The following is a 21472-nucleotide window of genomic DNA, read 5'->3' as shown; positions in this document are numbered from 1 at the left end:
AAGGAACTGTTCCCTCGAATTATTAGCTTCTGTTTGGTCGACTTATAGGGCTGTTTATGTATTAAGAAGAAGTTTCGTGCAACAAGACCGGAAATAGATTGCCAAGGAAATTGCTAATCATACGAGACACGACATCTACGTTAAATCTGCATGATGAACGTATTTCTTTTAGGTGCAGTTGTGTGTATGGCAAATTTAAACGAGCGTGGGTCTTCATCTTTGGCAGGGTTGGCATTTAATTCGATAATATTTTTACCCTTGCGTCAAGACCTCTTGCGTCAACCTCCGCTGAGAGAGTTATTATTTCAAAATTAGCGGCAGGTAAACATCACGATCACAGCCATTTTCGTTATTACACTGTAAATAAAAATATAATAAAACTTGATGTTCCTATTTAGTTTCTTTTTATATACTTTTTTCGGATACTTTCACGGGCTTATTTTTCGAGTTATTTGTTTCTATCGGATTATGGAAGTAAACCTTCCACAAGTACGAGCAGAAAAACCGAACAAGTGAATAATAGAACAGATTTCTGTTGCTTGCGCAAACTGGCCTGCATTGCGGGTGGTTTTAAACAAACGGTAGCAAATTAACTTCCTCTAACATGCAATTTCAATTACAGGCTAAGAAAAGGTAGGGAAGATTATGCTTCTCTTGCTAACAAACCGACTATTTTAATTCAAAGCGTGGATTATATACATATGATACAAAGTAAAATTATGTTCACATCATAAGATAAGAAAATTAAAGTAATTTGATAATTTGATAACTGAATTAATACAATTTCGACATTGTTTACAAGACTTAAAAGGATCGAGTGACTCTTCAAGGATTTACGGTAAGCACCTCAAGCTAACTGTTAGACACTTATCGAACCCATGACCTCCCGAACACGGGGCGGGCGCTCTATCCACTGAGCTACGAGAACTCATGGAGAGCAAGGTCATTTAACTGAGTTGATATATGACAAGTGTCCTGCATACTGCTAGGATCAACACTATCGAAGTCATCGTGAGTAGTGATAAGTTAATAATAATCTTTAAGTTAATAATAATCCACTGAGCTACGAGAACACCTTGCTCTCCATGAGTTCTCGTAGCTCAGTGGATAGAGCGCCCGCCCAGTGTTCGGGAGGTCATGGGTTCGATTCCTGTCGGGAACTCAGAATTTTTCTTTGTCCCACGCTCGTGTCATGTTGATTAATTCACCTTCACATTTCATTACCGAGCTTAAAATTTACCATCTTTATCAACTTATCAAAGTAAAATTATGTTCACATCACAAGGTAAGAAAATTAAAGTAATTTGATAATTTGATAACTGAATTAATCTAAATTCGACGTTGTTTATAGGATTTAAAAGTATCGACTTATTGACCAAGGATTTACAGTAGGCACCTCCAGTTAACTGTTGGACACATTTTCCAATAAAGAGGAAAATACTCAGCATCAACCTTTAATCGAGTAAACACAGCCTTTTCTTAAACTGCTGTCATTTTAATTTTAATTTTTTAGAGGCAGAGCTGCCGGTTTAAGATTCGCTGCACTTCCTGCCAAAGGCCACAATTAAACCTGTCAAAGAGCTCAGGTGGTCGTTGTTTAAGAAGAGACAAGCTGAATCTGACAGCTTACCACCAACTAAGGCAGCTCTACACCGAGCCATACTACGAGCACACTATTAATTAATGGTTTGGAACAATGACTGTGTACCTAATCCTGTTTTACCGTCACCACGAGGGTATGGTTGGACAATGGAAAATTATGAGTAGATCCCTGTCGTGACAACTCTGTCGCCCGTTCCCGAGGCTATAATACAGCTTGTGAAGTGCAGATGTGCAAAGGAACGATGGCAGCGACGAATCGCTGTCAGTGCCGCAAAGCAGGGTTGCTATACACGGACCTCTGCGGCTGTTCCGAAGATGATGATGATGATGTATGTGAAAATCAACAAGGCGAATGAGACGATGATGACAGAGATATTCAGGAAGAAGAAGATGATGACGATGCGTTAAATCAGATATGGTAAGCGTCCTTGGACAAATACTTCGCCAAAGAAAGGTGAAAAATATCGCCATTTTCATTTTTACCACTGCTGTTTTTTAAGTTGTTGCTGTTTTTTGTCTTTTTTAATTATGTAGGTTGCTACCAGTGTAAATTTATCATAAAATGAATGGTTGCTTAGAACCTCGTTGCTCTGCAGGAAATTTCACCACGTGACAAATAAGAATATCATCAGCGCAACCGTATCATCGAAGGATTGATTTTGAGAAAGTTTGACAAGCTATTGTAAACATTTAAAAAAAGGTTACATGCGTTTTTCTAGTCCAGCGTCGCTTTCATGCTAGGTCACGTGACCACCTCATAATCAGCAGCTGTCACTAAATGACCAAATTGCGTATTTCTGCCCATTTTGGGTACGTTTGATAAGCTTTTGCAAACATTAAATATAGTAATATGTAATATTCTATTCCAGCCTCGTTTTCATGCTAGAAAATCACGTGGCCACTTCATAATCAGCATTTGTCACTAAATAATCAACTCATGAATATCTGCCAAGTTTAGTGGTTAGCCGATGGTAATTGATGAGGTTATAAAGAATTTAATTTACTAGCCTCGTTTTCATGTTGGCTAAAATACGTGCGATTTTCAACCCTCCTTAAAACCCGTCCTAGCAAGTTGCAGAGTTGCCACCAAAACTTTTCATGTTTACTAGACCCTAAAGAACACTTTTAGACTGGTGGCTTGCTTTCCGTACGAAATTCTCACGGGACTTAATTTTGCGACATTTGCTCCCAGACTAGTATGTCACAGTCCTTTTTTTTTTTAGAAAGGTGGCTTAAAACAGTTCCCTGCATTTAGATTTTGATGGGTCGTTATGACCATGCACTATTTATCGCTTAATGCTACAACCGTGGCATCAAACAGCTGTCCAGTCATTGGTGAACACGTTGTTATCGTTTTCGTGACACAATAGGTTACCAAAGCAAAGGTATGACCTGCTAAAAACACCCTTAATTACAGCTTTATGGGCTCATAATTTGAAAACGGCATGGTGATTTTTTTTTTTATATGATCAAATTTTAATAAGCACGATAAGACGCAACTTTTGGAAAAGTTTAAAAAAATGTCTATAGGGTTTAGGGCCACCTTAAATTTTCAGAACGTTGCGTTGGTTCTGAACCCTATGAACAGACTTTTTTAAGCCTTTCCGAAAAGTTGCGACTTTCAATGCTTATTAAAGTTTTATTTTGAGAAGATATTTAAAACAGTGGCATAGAAGTTTGCAATATGTAAATAATTTTGGTACAATTTGTTTAACAGTTGCTACTCCAACTTCTGGTGAATTCCTTCTTTTTAAAGCATTCGACACTGATGCTTAAATCGTTTACTTTGTATTTAAATGAAATTACAAACTACAAGTATTTTGAACACTGGGCACCTCAAAGTCATAATTTAGTGATAACCATACATAATTAGCGGACAACGTAAAAAGGTCTCAAACTTAGCTTAGAATCGAGCTTTTAAAGTGCGAGGGGCGGCATGTTTTTAAATCTTCCCCTCCCCGAGATCAAACGTAAATTCTCTTTACTAATCATCATACATTTCTTACTAATTGTCCTTGTAAGAATCTGGTGTTACATCAATATAATATCCATGTTGTCCTTGCCACCTGTCTATGCAGACAGCATATTAATATTCTCATAAGGAAAGAGGTGCCTATTAGCTTTTCAAGTTTAGTCTAAAAAATAACAGTTAATTCAAGAGCTCGAGTTTTTCTCTTATAGAAAAAAGAAGGAAACGTTCCCTCGATTTATTAGCTTCTGTTTGGTCGACATTGGCGGTGGGTAAACATCATGATAAGAGAAGTTTCGCACAACAAGACCGAAAATAGATTGCCATGGAATTGATATTGTTAATTATACGGGACACGACAACTACGCTAAATCTGCATCATGAACGCATTTTTAGTTAAATTCATATTCCAAAAGTTACTGGTTGTAGCAAATTCAGAAGAACTGAAGTGAGTCTCAATCTTTGGCAGGTTTTTTCAAAGCAATTAGCGTTTAATTTGATAAGACCCCCGTAAACCTCTCTTCAGAATTTACGCTTAATTTAAACAACTTCCGCTGAGAGAAAGTGATTATTTAAAAATTAGCGGTATATAATAACATTTGGTGTTCCTATTTAGTTTTTTTTTTTTTTTTTTATAATTTTTAATTTACTGGTACTTTCACGAGTATTTCTGTTAACTTGGTAGGAACACAGAAAAGTTTTTCTTCTTCTTCTACAATATAAAAAAGCAGGTGACTATAACCCGCTGCGCGATCTTGAATTTAAGATGATTTATAATTCAATGTTTTATATTCCTTTTCGAAGGGAAAAAATCGCCAAAAAGGGGCGAAAAATCATTCGTATATTTCGATTATCAAAAATATCTCTCCAGTATTATGTCAGCAGCTTTTGTTGGAGTTTTGTGTTTCTATCGGATTATGCAGGTAAGCCTTCTACAAGTAAGTGCACAAAAACCAAACAAATAGATTTCGGCTGCCTGCGCAAATTGGTCTCCATTGCGGGTGGTTTTAAACAAAACGGTAGCACCTTCCTCTAACATGCAATTTCATTTACAGGATAAAAATATGCAGGGAAGATTATACTTCTTGTGCTAAGAAACCAACTTTTTTAATAATACAAAGTAAAATTATGTTGACATCACGAGATAAAAAAATTGAACCAATTTGATAATTTGATAATTCAATTAATCCAAATTCGACGTTGTTTATAGGATTTAAAAGTATCGAGTTATTGACCAAGGATTTACAGTAGGCACCTCCAGTTAGCTGTTGGACACATTTTCCAATAAACAGGAAAATGCTCAGCATCAACCTTTAATCAAGTAAACACAGCCTTTTCTTAAACTGCTGTCATTTTATTTTTTTTATTTTTTAGAGGCAGAGCTACTGGTTTAAGATTCACTGCACTTCTTAGTTTTAGATGCTGACAAGTAATACATCAGTTTTTTTTTTTTTTAATGAATTCGGTTACGAGTACAAATGCGTGTAGCATTCTATCACATCGCTTCCAAATCTACTACGGTAATCGGAGATCATCACCGCGACCGTATTGGCTTACAATTCAAAGAACGATTTCAAACTAATCCTTGATCACGAACAGGAGTAAATACGTTTGCTTATTAGATTTCACTAAATTGTCAAAACTGGACATATTATCGTAACATTATCAGCTTATGCTATGGCGTTGGCTCTCCATAAGACAAAATTGAAAGAATGTGATGCTTCTTCGAACGAATTAGTTATCATTAGTGACAAACCTTCAATTATAGATCCATTTCCCAAATTATCAAGAATCCTTTAACAGCCATCTTTAGCCAAACTGAAGAAAACTTAAGAGCAGCTTCGCCTAAATATCAACTAGACTTGGAAATAGCGAAAAAATCGAATTTCTTCAAACTCGCCCAGAATGAAGCCCTACGGGCACTAGTTACAAAAATATCGTTTTAAGTTCGATAAATCAAAAATTATTTTTTTCCGCAATTTTTTCGTTTCGATGCCCCAAATCGGCCAAAATCCATCGAAAATGAGCGGCATATTCAGAGGCTCGTAAACTCAAAAGTAAAAATCTTCATTACAAACTGATTGCACGTCGTATTTGTACTTCCTTTCTTGTCTATTTAGAGCTAAATAGATCGTGATTTGATGAGAACTTAAATATTTGACGAATTTTCTAAATTAACGACCCAAGACAGCTTTACAAGAGGTCTACATTTAGCCTATTTTCAAATGCTAAAAAGGCGTTCTGGTACACGGCTTTTCCCAAAACGACTAGTTTGGTGTGAAAGAGCATTCTTTCTTCTTCAAATTAGTGAAATAAAATTTTTGGGTAAATAAAATCGCGAGCGCTGAGATAGCGAACTAAATGCAGCACTTCTTCCTGAAAACGTGACCTTTGACCCGAGCGTAACGAAACCGATTACTGCAAGAAAACCCGGAAGAAAAGCAAATGCTTCGTTATTTTGAAACAATTTCTAGTGATATCTCTCCGAAACCATGATTGCAAGAAACTATTTCCAGATATGAAATCTTACAGGGTCAAAAAAGGAGCTAAAGGGCGCATTTTGACACAATAACTTTGTTTGCTGAGAATTGAAGTCAATGACCGTTAACGAATTCCAGTGAAATTTGCAAACTTGAAGTATGTTAGCCGATACTTACCTGAATATTTATATTGATAGAAGAGTCGTCTTCTTGGATTAACCTTCAAAAGAAGCAGGATCCAGATTTGAAAACCTCTAAAAGAAGAAATGTTTGATGTTCCGTGACCTGCCCGCTGCTATAAATTAGCTTAAATTCCATGCACATGCCGACCGCATGTTTGTCGTAAAACCAACTGAACTCCACTGACAGTTTCCATGGGCAACCCCAAAATAAACAATCCCCAAAAATGTAAAGTGAAATTGGCTGTCTTCATGAACAGTTAGAAGCTAGAGTCAAGTTCCATTACCTTAAAAGTGCTTGAATTTATTTGTTTGCGTCGACTTTGTCCACTACTCTCACGTTCGAATGCCGCGAATCGGTCACGCCAAAACAGTACAGACCGTGCAGACTGCAGACAACACAGCGGTCAAACGTCGGCATGCGCAAATTGGTACATTTTTTGGCAGCCGCGCGCCAATTTCCCGCGCAAAAATTTAAAGGAAAACATGGGAAACAACCGGTGTCACGCAAAATTTATGAAAAAAATTGAAAAGTTCATAGAAATCTGTAAAAGGAAAAGAAAGCAGGTAAAAGGAAAACTTAAGACTTTTCAGACACAAAGTTTATTAGGTTACCGGTATTCTGTTGATTTGCCATTTTGTTTTGAGCTTTGCCAAAAAAGTTTGTAAGTCTTAAAACCCGTGTCATGCTACGAGCCGACGGCGTAGTATATTTTTATTTGTTTTTATTAATCACACGATGCGTGACGCCGGAAACGGACGACAAACGATGTGTAAAAGAAGGAAAAATGGGAGAAGAAAAAGACAATTGCAGTGATTCAGCTTCGCTCAGACGAGCTGGAAAAATTTTGGCAAGGACTGAGGGATTCCATCCGGGTCCTTGATTTGTCTGAAGCACAGGAACGAGATGAATCGAAACGACAAACGAAGTACATGTCCATCGTCATGGGGGCATAGCTGGCCAAAATAGCGATCCCAAACCGACTGTACCTGGTCTTTGACCAGGTGGGAAAATCTTTTCTAAACTACAAACCTGGAAAAAACTGGTGCACTAAGTGCAAAGTCGAGGCGGACAAAAAATTCAAGGAACACGGAAAATACATACCACGGAAAAGAAAGACCTGCAACAAGCAGAAGGTAGAACAATTTTTAACTCTCAAGTCATTTCTGTTAGTTCTCGTTGTACCGGCTAAAACATAAACAAATATATAAATAACGAGGAAAATGTCATTTATAGGATACCGATGAACCACGAAAAGAACAGTGTCATGAAAATATTTTGGCCGCCTTTTAGTTGCTCCACTGCTCGCACATGCGCAGACGTTTGACCGCTGTGTTACTGCAGACACTTGTTTGGGCTTTTCATTGTGACTCTTTTTTTTGGGTCTAGTTACAAAATAGTGTTAAATATATCTGAAAGTCTGTCATTTATCCACAGGCTGCACAAGCGCAGAATTGACTTTTGATTCAATAGACAAACGCGTACAAGACTTTGTATGGGAAACTTACTCAGTCTGCACGGTCTGCAGTGTTTTGGCGTGACCGATACTACGCAGTATTCGAACGTGACAGTAACTACTGAGTGAACAAAGTAGAATCGAGCACCTTTAAAAGGTAATGGAACTTGACTCTAGCTTCTAACTGTTCATGAAGACAGCCAATTTCACTTTACATTTTTGGGGATTGTTTATTTTGGGGTTGCCCATGGAAACTGTCAGTGGAGTTCAGTTGGTTTTACGACAAACATGCGGTCGGCATGTGCATGGAATTTAAGCTAATTTATAGCAGCGGGCAGGTCACGGAACATCAAACATTTCTTCTTTTAGAGGTTTTCAAATCTGGATCCTGCTTCTTTTGAAGGTTAATCCAAGAAGACGACTCTTCTATCAATATAAATATTCAGGTAAGTATCGGCTAACATACTTCAAGTTTGCAAATTTCACTGGAATTCGTTAACGGTCATTGACTTCAATTCTCAGCAAACAAAGTTATTGTGTCAAAATGCGCCCTTTAGCTCCTTTTTTGACCCTGTAAGATTTCATATCTGGAAATAGTTTCTTGCAATCATGGTTTCGGAGAGATATCACTAGAAATTGTTTCAAAATAACGAAGCATTTGCTTTTCTTCCGGGTTTTCTTGCAGTAATCGGTTTCGTTACGCTCGGGTCAAAGGTCACGTTTTCAGGAAGAAGTGCTGCATTTAGTTCGCTATCTCAGCGCTCGCGATTTTATTTACCCAAAAATTTTATTTCACTAATTTGAAGAAGAAAGAATGCTCTTTCACACCAAACTAGTCGTTTTGGGAAAAGCCGTGTACCAGAACGCCTTTTTAGCATTTGAAAATAGGCTAAATGTAGACCTCTTGTAAAGCTGTCTTGGGTCGTTAATTTAGAAAATTCGTCAAATATTTAAGTTCTCATCAAATCACGATCTATTTAGCTCTAAATAGACAAGAAAGGAAGTACAAATACGACGTGCAATCAGTTTGTAATGAAGATTTTTACTTTTGAGTTTACGAGCCTCTGAATATGCCGCTCATTTTCGATGGATTTTGGCCGATTTGGGGCATCGAAACGAAAAAATTGCGGAAAAAAATAATTTTTGATTTATCGAACTTAAAACGATATTTTTGTAACTAGTGCCCGTAGGGCTTCATTCTGGGCGAGTTTGAAGAAATTCGATTTTTTCGCTATTTCCAAGTCTAGTTGATATTTAGGCGAAGCTGCTCTTAAGTTAAGATACTATCAAGAACATACAATGCAGGTAAAGAGGAAAATTTCCACTCACCCTGCGCTCGAGTTGGACAAAGAATTACTGAAATCCATGACACGAAAACGAAAAGCAGAGAAACACTCATTCTTGACCTGCGGCGGATGTCTCCACTTAATAACTCTCAGATACAAGTCAATATAGTATTGAATAAGCACCAGTGATGTCTGGTCGAGTTAAGCTCCAACAAAAGCTAACAGCGACAAATGAAAGATGACATGATATGGCTCACAGTTAAAACAACGCTTTGATGACAGACTTAAGCCAATCATGTCAATATTTTGCGGGACGGATGACTCAGCAGACCTCAGCGCGTATAATTTTTCTGTTCTAATTGCGCATTTTTAATGAGGAAGAGGATACGGTTATTTAATCAATTTCTTTACCAAGGTTGGCTGAATATGTCTAAAGGATAGCTATTCTTGCGCAAATGTAAACTTTTTTCTTTATTGGAAATAAAAGACATAGGCAAACTAATTCACTGTCTGCAATCGATATTAAAAGGGGCTTTCTGCAGTTAAACCTTAGATCATAGAAGAAAACAAACTTCAAAAATTCCGGTTTTACTTATCGCAAATAACTACGCGCAAGATGACGCAGCTTCAGATTCTCGCTATTTCTTCTCATCGCATCAAGCTTCTTGATTGGTATACTCTCATTAGTACCATATCCTCACTGCATACTCATTACCTCATCGCATAAGATTAAGTTATGGGAAGAGTCCGCGACTGATGAGGCAGTGGGCATGCAACGAGGATATGAGCAGATAGGAGCTTGGTCAACCGCCACCAGGAGAGGTGGGCGGATTGCAAAAGACGACTGTCTTTGTGAAGTACAGGACGACAAGACCACGCTTCAAGCGGAGAGACCAAATAGAAACTCCAAATGGCGCGAAACATTACCGACGCCACTAGCACGGGCGAAAACGGGGGAATGTTATGGAATAACAGCATGTCTTGCAATGAGCCAATTAATAATGCAGTGAGAATAGTTTGGATGTTATTTTTGTGAACTGGATGGCTTATCAAGTTGGTGTCGTTAATGACTTCCCTTTTTCATCCGGCGTGTCGTCCCTGAATTTATTTCATTTTAAATGATAAATTCTCGATGTTGAATACCCAGAGGAGTTATAGAATATTGGGAGTAAAAGGTGCTCAAAATCAATAAGATCTTCTAGTCAGAGCTAACGCTTTTTCATAATGGCATAAAACTTTTGCAATTTTGCTCCTTGACATCAGGTGTCTGTTGATAATTCCCAGACAGTACTTGTTCCCTTAAAAAAAAATCCAAAATTATCCCTTTTTCCATTTAACATGATGACCTTGCCCCCTTGTTCCCGAAATATCTTTAAGTCTCCAAGAGGCGAAGAAAGCGGAAGATAAAGATTGTCAAGTAGACGTAGTTTAGCTAAACCACATGTTTTCAATATAGAAGAAATTGTGATCATTATGCCACCAGTGTTTATATTCACAGTTTGACTTCGTCATTCTTAAAATATTTCATGTTTTTATTGAAGACGAATTCGCGAAATGTTTGTGAGAGAAAGAGAGCACTGACAGGGCTAGAGACAAATTGAGGTGGAGGGAAGATGCTGCTGCCCTATATGACATGTGGCATGCAACGGACAGTTATTAGTTATGTAGTTTACCCGGCAGGTCGATTCTGTTGCTCGAAGTGTGGCCGTCGCCATGTCAAAGGTGCGAGTTGGGGCGTTCAATGTATGTGTGAACCAGCCAGTCATCCATTCACCAGTTGCCTGGCACTAAGATGGACCACATCGCTGTAAAGGTGCTACCACTATAAACCCTTCCCCAGACACCCCCATAAAACGAAGAGGATTCAGTTAATTTAGTTTTCACCTACAATCATGGACAAAAGTCTTGAGACAAATTTGCACTCTTGGCGCTTTTGCACACACGCCAGACAACAGTCGCGAGCGAAAACAACTTCACCTGCTTAGCCTCTTCCCCTACCCTACTTACAATGTGTAATTTCGTCCGAGTTTTAACATTGTATTTAGTAGGGAGGAGGGAACAGCAACGCCTCTTTAAAAAAATTGCAGTGCTTTTTCAAACTTTAGTGCAAAATATAAAAGATAAACACAGAAAAGCACGTTGAATTACATCAGTATCCCAAGGGCTTTTGTCCACCATTGCAGTTCTTGATTTGTTTTATTAGGGTTTTCAGTCTGATAATTTATGGATTTCTAAAAGATATATTACACTGGTTACAAAACGAGCACACGATTCAAAGGGCGAAAAGAACCACCACCACCCCCCCTCCTTCCCAAGAACAAACAAACAAACAAGCAAACAAACAAAAAATGAACTAGCAAAAGAAAGAAAACCTGCGAACCTTTCTCGCAATTTAAAAACTGTTGTCAGCGTAGACAACAAGAAGAAAATCTTGGCAATGGAGTCGAAGTTAAAAATTACATTGCATAGTCTTGTTAATGTAAAATTATAACTACATCAGTCATTGACAGGGAGTGGCTCGGCGAGGTGTCAGAATTTCCCTTATTTTCCTAAATTCTTGGTTCCAGACCTCGCACCAGTTGACCGCGTACTTAAATTTTACTATGGCCGCCACACAACACAAAATACGAGCGATGAAGATAAGCTTACATTTCCTTCGAAATCTTAAGTTTGCTAACCCTGAGAAAAAAATATACGGTCCATCCGATTTATACGGTGTTGTGGTTTTAATTTGTTATACGGTGAAAAAAAAAAAAAAAAAAAAATCGTCATGAATAAATGTAAGCGTCGCCTAAGAAGTGCAAAGACGAGGGAACAATGCACTTGTAAATACGGTCCACTGCATTTCAGATCGGAAAACAGTTCCCTAAAACTACCCCAGTGAACTGTCTTTGGCTATAAGTAGAAGTAATAATTGTAGTCAGACAACCTTTCTCACTGGAGACGGCATTGAATATATATTCCCGAAAAGGGATTTATAATTCCGAAAACTCTCAGATTGTAAATATATATAGTGAAAATTTTTTATGAAACATTTTGTCCCCAAGCTTTGGAGCCAGAAAATGGGTGTCACGCGTCCAGCAACTCATTTGTAGTTCGTCGAGTGTCTGAGGTAGAAAAATAGTTGTGTAATTTTGAAGAAAATACTGTAAGTTGTTCCTCGTGAAATTGAACCCTGAATTCTCGAGCTAAGTATTCAGAGAGGCCACAACAATTTTAGCGTTGTCTAAAGTTTTGTTAGTTGCGAAGAAAAAGACTATCTGATATCGTGTCGTTTTGGTAGAACAGTTTTGACTGGCGCTCGTACTGTGGGCTCAGTCGCCGTATGCAAAATTAACAACAGGGAACGAGAACGCTACTAAACAGAAGTTTTTAAAATGAGCAAAACAATAGCTATACACGTGCATTATAATTCTTTGTACATTTCTTTGCCGCCCACTACAAAACGAGAAATTGAAATGACCAAGTTCTGCGTAGCCTGAGGGACGGAATCGACGACGGCTAATTTATCGTATTTCCATTTGGAATTGAAAGCTGTCATTGCATATTTAGCGTGAGCAGGTTTTTAGAGCCATTGGCGGACTGAGCACATCTAAACAATTGGGAATTTCGCTGGTAAACAATAAGCTCAGTTTTGACGAGGCATCGTCCTCAGTGTTGCCGTCGTCGTCGTTGGTAAAGGTATTTAAAAGGGAGTTTAAGCAATGACAACAGCGACGTCGAGGACGATTCCTTGTAGAAAATGAATTTATATTTTATCTTGGAATGTTGCAACTGTGTCAATCTGTTCAGTACGCCTATCGGTCAAAAAACTTGCTAAGGCCAAACATGCACCGACAGCTTTTAATTCGTAAAGAAGGTACGAAAAATTGGCCATTGCGGTTCGCGTTCTCCAAAATACGTCGAACTTGGTCATTTCACGTCGCTGTTTTGCAGAGAACGGCAAAGAAATGTGCATAGATTTATAAAAGTCGCCGCACACTAGCCGATTTTTTGTCGGCCTACAAAATATCTTCACTTGTCGGCTAGTGTGCAGTGAATTCAGACAAGTCTGCGACAAGATCGGCGCTTGTCAGGCGATATCTGGCAATGCGAGATCTGAAAACGTCTTGTCGGGCCTTGTTGGCTAGTGTGCGGTGGACGAAGACAATTTGACGGGGCTCGAGCGTCTCAACCAAGTAGAAAATGTCATAAGAGTCACGTCAGTGGAATAGGCGCCATCTTGATTTTGGATGACTCGGCCCAAGCCTCGGCTAGTGTGCGGCAATCTGAAGGTCCGATAAATTTTAACTCGATTTGACCGCCACAAAAAATCTGCAGTTCAACGAGAAAAAATCGGGTAGTGTGCGACAGCCTTAACGCAAGTGCACAGCATCATTGTTTTCATCATTAAACCTTTTGTTTTGGTGACGCCCTCGTTGCCGTCGCCGTCGTGCTTTGCTAAAGCTCCCTATAATAATGAATATTTTGTTTAGGGACGTTCCCGTTGCAGTTGCCCTCGTGGTTTTTTAGACTCCTTATATTAATAGATAGCCAACAAAGCTATATCACCTCATATCCAACAAGCGCGATTGAAGTAATTGTTTTATTAAAAATAGCCCCCACAATAATATAGAAAACTAAAGTAAAATGAAAATAAAAGCGACCCAAACAATTACGCGCGCGCTTGGCATATTTGTAGAGCAGGGTGTAATGGCTCTTGTTGTCTAATCACTCTGCAGTGAAACGAAAACAAAATAATTTCTAACGTAGTACAAGTAAGAAACAACAGTCGTATAGGAGGGGACATCTTGTTTATTGATCAAACATAAACAGCCCTAGCATAGTTTATTGTTACAAACAAAAGCGGCCCTAGGATACTTATTAATACAACAAATGTACTAAACAAAAACAATTTACCAAAAATAAAATTTCCAGAATGAAGTGATCAAAAACGAAGACGCCGTCGAGTGACAACTCCTAACGGACAAGCTTCTTAAATATCAGCTTTTTAGTATAATTAAGTAGCCTGCACACCAACGAATCTACATCCATGTCCACAACTAACAACGCGAACAATTATGATGGATAACCCTATGGAAACTCTTGAATTGCAGCAAACACTGATCGAGATTTGAATAATTGCGTATATACACATGCATACCGAGTTACAATTTGACCGGTCCGGCTGCGCAGATCTGACAATAATAAGCTTATCCCACTAAACGCTACATAATTTATGCCAGCCATTTTTCCCATCTAAGCAGACCAGTTAGTCAGAGCGCTCTGTAAGTCAGAATCTAGTGTACTTATGTGCCCGCTATTCATCTGCATGGAATTAACAGTGTTGCAAAGTAGATACCTGTATCATTCATATTTGTATATATCGAAACTCAATTAAACTAGAAACTATAGTTTATTAAGAATTTTTTACTTTCTACATGTAAGTACTGTATGCGTACACGAAAAACTATTAGGGAGTCAGTTTAAGTAACCACGGCGACGCCGAGGACGACGTCGATTAAAAAAATGTATATATTTTACCCACGAATTTCGCGGTAGTCTAAAGTTATTTACTTTGTTTATCACTGTCAAAACTGTCACGAAACTGCATCTGGGATACAGCGATAAATTTGAAATAAAAATTTAAAAAATTAGCCGTGGTGGTTCACGTTACAACAATACAATAAAATAACTTTATTCGTATAGCGAATATATACAGTTCCATATCGCTTTACAGTCATGAAAATGAAACTAAACACATTCTCCAGACAACGCAGAATTTAGTCATTTCATGCTGTTGTTTTTCAAAGGACGGTAAAGAAATGTACCAAGAATTATAACGCACGTCCAGGGCCATTGTTCTGCTCATTAAACCGATTATTTAGCGACGCACCCGGTGCCGTTGCCGTCGTGGTTTTCTTAAACTCCCTATTTAACTGAGTAAGACCGTTGATTGAAATATTAGTTAATCTAGGCCCCTTCAAAATCTGTTTTCAGTGCGTTTTCCGGAAATGATGCGTGTTCAATGATGTCTCTTTTTACTGAAAACGTATAAAAAGCTTCACGTCCACGCTACTACTTTCGTAGCACATTCCTCGTCCACGCAAATTCTCGCTTAAACTTTCCAAGAGGTTAATCTGTGAAGAGTATTGTAAACACACAACCATAAGCTGCGCCTACGATGTTATGTGAATGGCGCTAGCATTTTCGAAAGGATCTGTTTTCGCTGTCCACACTAATGCGATTGATACTGGCCAGTTTTTAATTCATGTTGCAACGTCAAGCGACGTCACACATCGAGCGCGCGCGCTAAGTGAGACATATGAACAAGTAGGGCTCGGTGCTGGCTGCGTTAACTTCACCTGCATTTGGCTATTTTCTATAAGCGTAACCAACAAAAGAATGGCACCGGTGATACTAGTAGCTAGTTTTTTCCCAATTCTTAATTGTACCTTTTCAAAGGAGAAACGGATATAGTTCTTGATCCAATTTTAATTATAACATAACTAAAGCAAAGCGCGCGCTCTGATTGGTTAATTTAGCGTCTACTATTTGCCCATGGGTGTACGTTGCTGACGTGTGTGCTAATGTTTACAAAGCGAATCTTTTGACAGACATTGTTTCCAAGGTAATGACCGACGTCCTTCTGCCAGAAATGCGAAACTGTCTTCATAGTTGTCTGAAGATGAAACTTTATCGAGTTACTGGTGTGCAGTCGGTTGTCATGAATGAATTTTCGCGCGCTTGTTTTCTCTTGTCATGTAAGACTACACGAACATTTTTTTGTGATGTAGCTCAATAAAAGGACTTCCCTCGCTCCAATGTCTCAATGTTATGTTATAAAACAAATGGTAAACGCCATAGCGTGCACTATTGAGTTATGGATGCACTTGGGAGGTTTGCTAAGCACTCAAGAAGCTAGAGTCGCACTCGGATATCGCTTCGTGCGACTCTTGCGCTTCTTTCGTGCTTAGCAACCTCCCGCGTGCGTCCATAACTCAATAGTGCACGCTATGGCGTTTACCATTTGTTAAATCTATAACTCATACAAAGTTCCATACAAACTCTCACAGTACTCTCTGGATACCTATTTAGTGTATTTACTTGGTTTAGTCGGTTCCACAGTGTCGGAGACTACATGTAGAAATAGGAAACAATTTGTAGACAAAGTACAAACTACAATTCTTTATGTGAATGAATATCGATCGGGCGCAACAATTAGTCTCATCATAGAACCCAAAACAGACTTTGATGCTCTCTTCTGTTACGCCTTCTGGCGGCAAGGGTTTGTCATCAACATTCAACAATCCAGGATAGTCAGTGTGACATCGTTTGACTGATGGACAATCGGTTGGTAATCTTGTTCCCGCAGCTCCTTGAAAACGATACCAGGCGCCATTGCTGGACAGTGATTCAGTATTGTCACATAATGGATTACGCAAAGATTCTTTATTGTTAATATTTCTATTAAAACTGTTTAGGGTTTCGCATGGCATGGATCAACTAAAGAAAAAAACAAACACCAAAAGAAAAAAAAAAAGAGAAAAGAGAGTGAGTTGAATTGCTCTATTGATCAACTGTGAATTGCATTTCATTTCCCCATCGCACGTACAGTTTGTTTCTTATTTAATTTGGATGTTATAAAAGAATTGGCTCATAGCGGAGCTTCAGCTCGCGAAGCGCACCAGAGGGACACCATGGGTAAAGACTTTTAGTACACTATCAAACCGAGAAAGTTTGGTAATAACGTCAACGTGAGAGCAAGCGAGCGTCCGTCCCTGCAGACATTGCGGGAGAAAATCACATAGAAAAATCAAACGTGTTTGGTGTGTTTAGAGACTTTAAGAAACGATGAAAACGGTAAAATGTGGTCGATTCATTGATCAATCAAAAAGATTAGTTCATTTCACTCTTCATAAATTTTGCTTGGTGTTTCTGCCTGGAAATTTCACACTGATGCGAATTGCCAAATTGCGGTAAACGACTCTTTTTTGTACAACCCTTGGTCGCGTTTTCTATAAAAACTGTAACGCTGCTTCGGCGAGATATTTACAATAGGAGTTGTTAAGTCTTCCTGATTAGAAACCATGCTCTGAGTAACTTGATAAAATTCCATTGTGTTAATTTTGCTAAACCCTAAACAGTGATACTTGAGTTGCATGCTTTGTTGTAAGTTCAGTTGTTTAAGTTGCATATTGTAAACAAATAGTTTTCTCTCGGTTTTCACCGATATAAAATTCAAGTCTAAAAGAAATAAAACTGTATTTGTTAATAATGTCAGGCGAGTTTTGCTAGTTGCGAAAGTAAATGGATTTGTTATATTTGACGCTTGCATATTGTGTTAGACTACGAGTAGCCACTCTTTCGCTTTGTCCGCCGTGCGTGACGCGATAGAAAACCGCGAGAAGAAAATCACCGCGCGAGTTCACGCGGCCATTTTCTTTTCTCGCGGTTTATTTACGGTCTCGCTCAACGTACTAAGCGGAAGAGGGACTATTCGTAGTCTAATGTTGTGTTTACTAAGTATGGAGATTTCCTCAATTTATTCGGTTTGCTAAAATGCTCGAGAAAATGTATTTACAGGTCAGGTATAGCTAGGGTTTATAGAATGACTGCAAAGCTGTAGGCAAAAATAATCAGTATTCAAATTGCGCTTCAGGTTTCTACCGCCTTCTCGAGCGTGGGTAGATGGACAATCACTTACGCGAAAAAATGGCTAATCGAATGAAAAAATTCCTTACTAGACAAGAGCAAATGGATTGAAAGGTAATTAAAATGTAATAAGATGCAGAGTGTTTACCTGTACAAGTTTGCCCATTGTCGTTGCTTACGTATCCAAAGTCACAAGGGCAGTTGAATGATCCTTCGGTATTTCTGCACTCAGAATTCGGTTTGTTTTCACAGGTATGGCGTCAGGTAGCACACTCCTCGATATCTGAAAGGTACGATCGAATGCAAATATTGGTGGTCAAATGATTCAAATCAGAGGAACCGTGATTGCATTAGGACTTGACATACTGTTAACATTTTATGCCTTCTGTGGTCTCTACAGCTTTACATCGTCGACCTATGCTATTGGCAAGTCAAGACACCTTACTCTCACTTTTTTTCTCCATAAGGGATTATTATAAATGTGTACAGGAGAATCGCTGACACCACTTTGACGCAATGTTACCGCCATTAACCTACAAAGGAATAATATGCTGTGAAAATACTATTTCTCTTTTGTTTACTTGTCTGTTTGTCCTGCTGGCTTCCGTGCTGATTAGGATTGCATTGGCTGACGTGAAGTCAATGAATCTCATCCATTTCTCGACATAAAATATCATAAGATATACTGTTATATACAGACAAGAAACATACCTGTGCAATTATGTCCATCCCCAGAGTATCCGTCATTACAAGAGCAGTTGTACCCTCCACTAGTGTTGTTGCAGACAGCGTTCATATAACATTTGTGAGAACCTCTATTGCATTCAGCAACTTCTAAAATTAAGGTAAAATATGACCGGAAAATTCGTCTACAAGACTCCCATGGTGAACTATTTTCAACTGAGAAATATGTGATTTTCAGTCTTGATATGTGTATGTAGAGATCTTACATACACTGTAAATAAAATGAAAACTGTCAGATGTGACAACATATTTAACATATTTAACACTCTTCTCAAGTCCAATGGCACAATCAATAAAATGATATATTATTAATAATCTTTACATTTAAAAAATATTTAGTATTAATTGGTGAGTCTCTTTTTAGTTTTCTGATTTTTAAAATTTAATCCTAGAAAAATTAAACTTTATCTTTTCTTGTTCATTCATTGGGGAAAACTATGAATCAAAGCATAAATGGGCGTATAAACCATCATCTACATGTATGCTTGTAATGCTTAGCTTAAGTGTTAAATGAAACAAATGCTCTTCTAGGAATTGGAACTCTATCAGTAACAAACCCAATCTGGGTTGTGAAAACTCGCTTATGCCTTCAATGCACTGATCCACAAGCTGGAATTACTCAGGCACCTCAGTATAAAGGGAATGCTTGGTGAGTACATGTAGTTACAGTGTATGTGGAAATCATGAATTGTATTGAAAATAATGGACAGGAATTACTGTTACTAAAGTTTAAAAAGTGTCAGTTTTACACTTTCAAGTTTGCACAGATTATAAACAGTTAAGAGTTTTTGTTACACCTCCCAACTCAAATACGTTTTGCGATTGGAGGAGGACGTGTCACGTGTCATGGGTCAAAACTCACTGACTCCCTATGGCGAACAGGACTCACTAACATCCCTAGGGAAAGAACAACTTCAACGTTTGACTCGCATGTGATTATGTCATGCTCCTTAAAACCGGGCAAATTTGTGAGCCAGCCAGCATGAAGCAAACGATTTCTTCGCAGTTTTTTTTTTTTTTTTTTTTTTTTTCTATTTTTGAGTTGGAAGGTATAACAAAGCACTTAATGACTGGCCCCGCGGGAAACACTGAGTTTTGTTTCCCCTCAACCTCAATGACATTGAGGGTCTCGGGGAAACGAAACTCACTGTTTCCCTTGGTGCCAGTCATAAAAAGCTTATTGTTGCACTCAGATTAAATGGCAGAAAATTAATGATACCCTCATTGTAAAACATTTCAAAGAGTGTTTGGAAGAGAAACTAATGATGTTTAGTTTAATTGTAAAATTCTCTTTCCTCAGGTGATCAATATTATATATCACCTGTTTAAGCTCTGTTTCTTAAGAGTATGGGAAGTATCATTAATGGTTTTAATCATTCATAACCTTACAGTGTGTGCTTTTTTAATATGCCATAGTCATTTATTTTTTTTATGGTTGGTTGCAGTATCAAGCAACTCTCCCTTCTGTCAGTAGTCGTCATGTCTTCCCGGGCTTGCACAACTTCTAATACTCTTAACTCTTACTTTAAGCCTGGCTAAGCGGGGTGGTGAGTTGGGGGTTAAAGCACCAGCTTCTAGTGTCAACATTATGCAGTATCATTCTTATCCTTTTGAAACAATTCTGTCTCACAGACGCACTTTTAAAGTTATGGAGACATGAGGGACTCCGAGGATTGTACAGGGTGAGAGTATTGCCTGTCAAAAAATCTCATATTGCTGTTGTAAAGTTTTTTTGTGAATATGATCTTTTCCTCAGGTTTCAGTTACGGCGACCATAATGATTTATGAACACATGCACTTGGGGCTACAGTGGCTGTATGTTACTTTGAAGGTGTGGCACTGAGCATTACCATATTGCTGTAAGATACTGCAGTATGACCTTTTATATTACTAATGCTGATGATCATTGTCCTCACATTATTTCACAATTAAAGAGGCCTAAGCCGTGTAAAATTACACTGTGATAAAACACGACGGGCATTGGAGAACTCAAGGCAGGCGAGTGTATTCTATATTTCTCAAGTGTTCTCAAATACCAGGAGTGCTTTATCACAGTGTACTTTTACATGGCTTATGCTTGATCATTTGCTTTATGATATAGAAGTAATGTGGCGAAAAGCAATAAAACACGCTTATCTATGTTTTGTACTCTGATAAGAGACCGGTTTTCGACCAATCAGAGCGTGCGCAGGTATAAAAACTGATAATCAAGCCAAGTTGGGCCTCTCCAGTACAGGTGACAGAGCGCCAAACTCAGTGCCCATGTTATGGTAGTGTCTGTATCATACAGGTGGAGATTGTATGAATTCTGATTTATCTGGTGACCGTATTGTGGAAGTGTCTCTGATGAGGGGTGTGACTGTAGTTGTTGTAGTTCAATTTTAACCTTGGTACAATTTTGTATTTTACAGTGTTCTGGTGTATTCACGGTAATATTATAATTGTCATAATGAAGATCAAAGGAAAGGAAATATTAAATTTTACGAATGCCAGATTTGAACCACAACATAAATACATGCAAAATAGACCTGTAATTTATTTATTTACTTTTTTTTTTGAGAATCTGTAAGCATCTTATGTAAATTTTGTTTGATATGCACGGGTATGCACCGGGACGTATCGGTGTTTAATTTCACATGGAGCGCAGTCAGTACTTTGGAACACCAATCAATATGAAACTGGTAAATAAATTTCTGTTTATTAATTTGAAACTTTAAGGCTAAGATTGAAGCAAAGATACTCTAACAAAACATGCAAGCAGACATTCAAACAAACAATTTATATAGGTCTGCAGTGCGTACATGCGTGGCTTACAAGCTAATTACTCGGGCTTCCCTAGGTAAGCCCGAGTCAAAAAATGCACGCCGTTCGTCGTCGTCGTATTTGGTCGCCAAATGGGGGGTCGTGGCCCCAGGCGTTCCTTGCGTAGTGCGTGGAAACTGAGGATGAGCTTGCGACAGCTCTCGCTATTCGTGAACACTGTTTATACAGAATTCTGTGTTTTGCGAAGAGAGTTTGGGAAAGACTCGAAGAAGATGTCGATCGTTTTCGGAACGGTTTGGCCCGCGAATTATATTACTTGAAAGCCTGCCGGATAAGCAAAGTTCATGCTTGTTGCTTG

The 21472-nt window shown here is 38.4% G+C and overlaps 1 protein-coding gene across 1 annotated transcript in view; it reads right to left on the bottom strand.

The window, feature by feature from the left end:
• The window catches only part of LOC145495511 (uromodulin-like), a 214892-nt gene that overhangs the window by 178545 nt on the left and 14875 nt on the right, over positions 1–21472 (bottom strand). The gene's annotated exons all lie outside the window — the stretch shown is intronic.

The sequence above is a fragment of the Orbicella franksi genome, chromosome 8 (genome assembly GCF_964199315.1).
Source record: "Orbicella franksi chromosome 8, jaOrbFran1.1, whole genome shotgun sequence".
NCBI lineage: Eukaryota > Metazoa > Cnidaria > Anthozoa > Scleractinia > Merulinidae > Orbicella > Orbicella franksi.
This window is presented reverse-complemented; position numbering and strand designations above follow the sequence as displayed.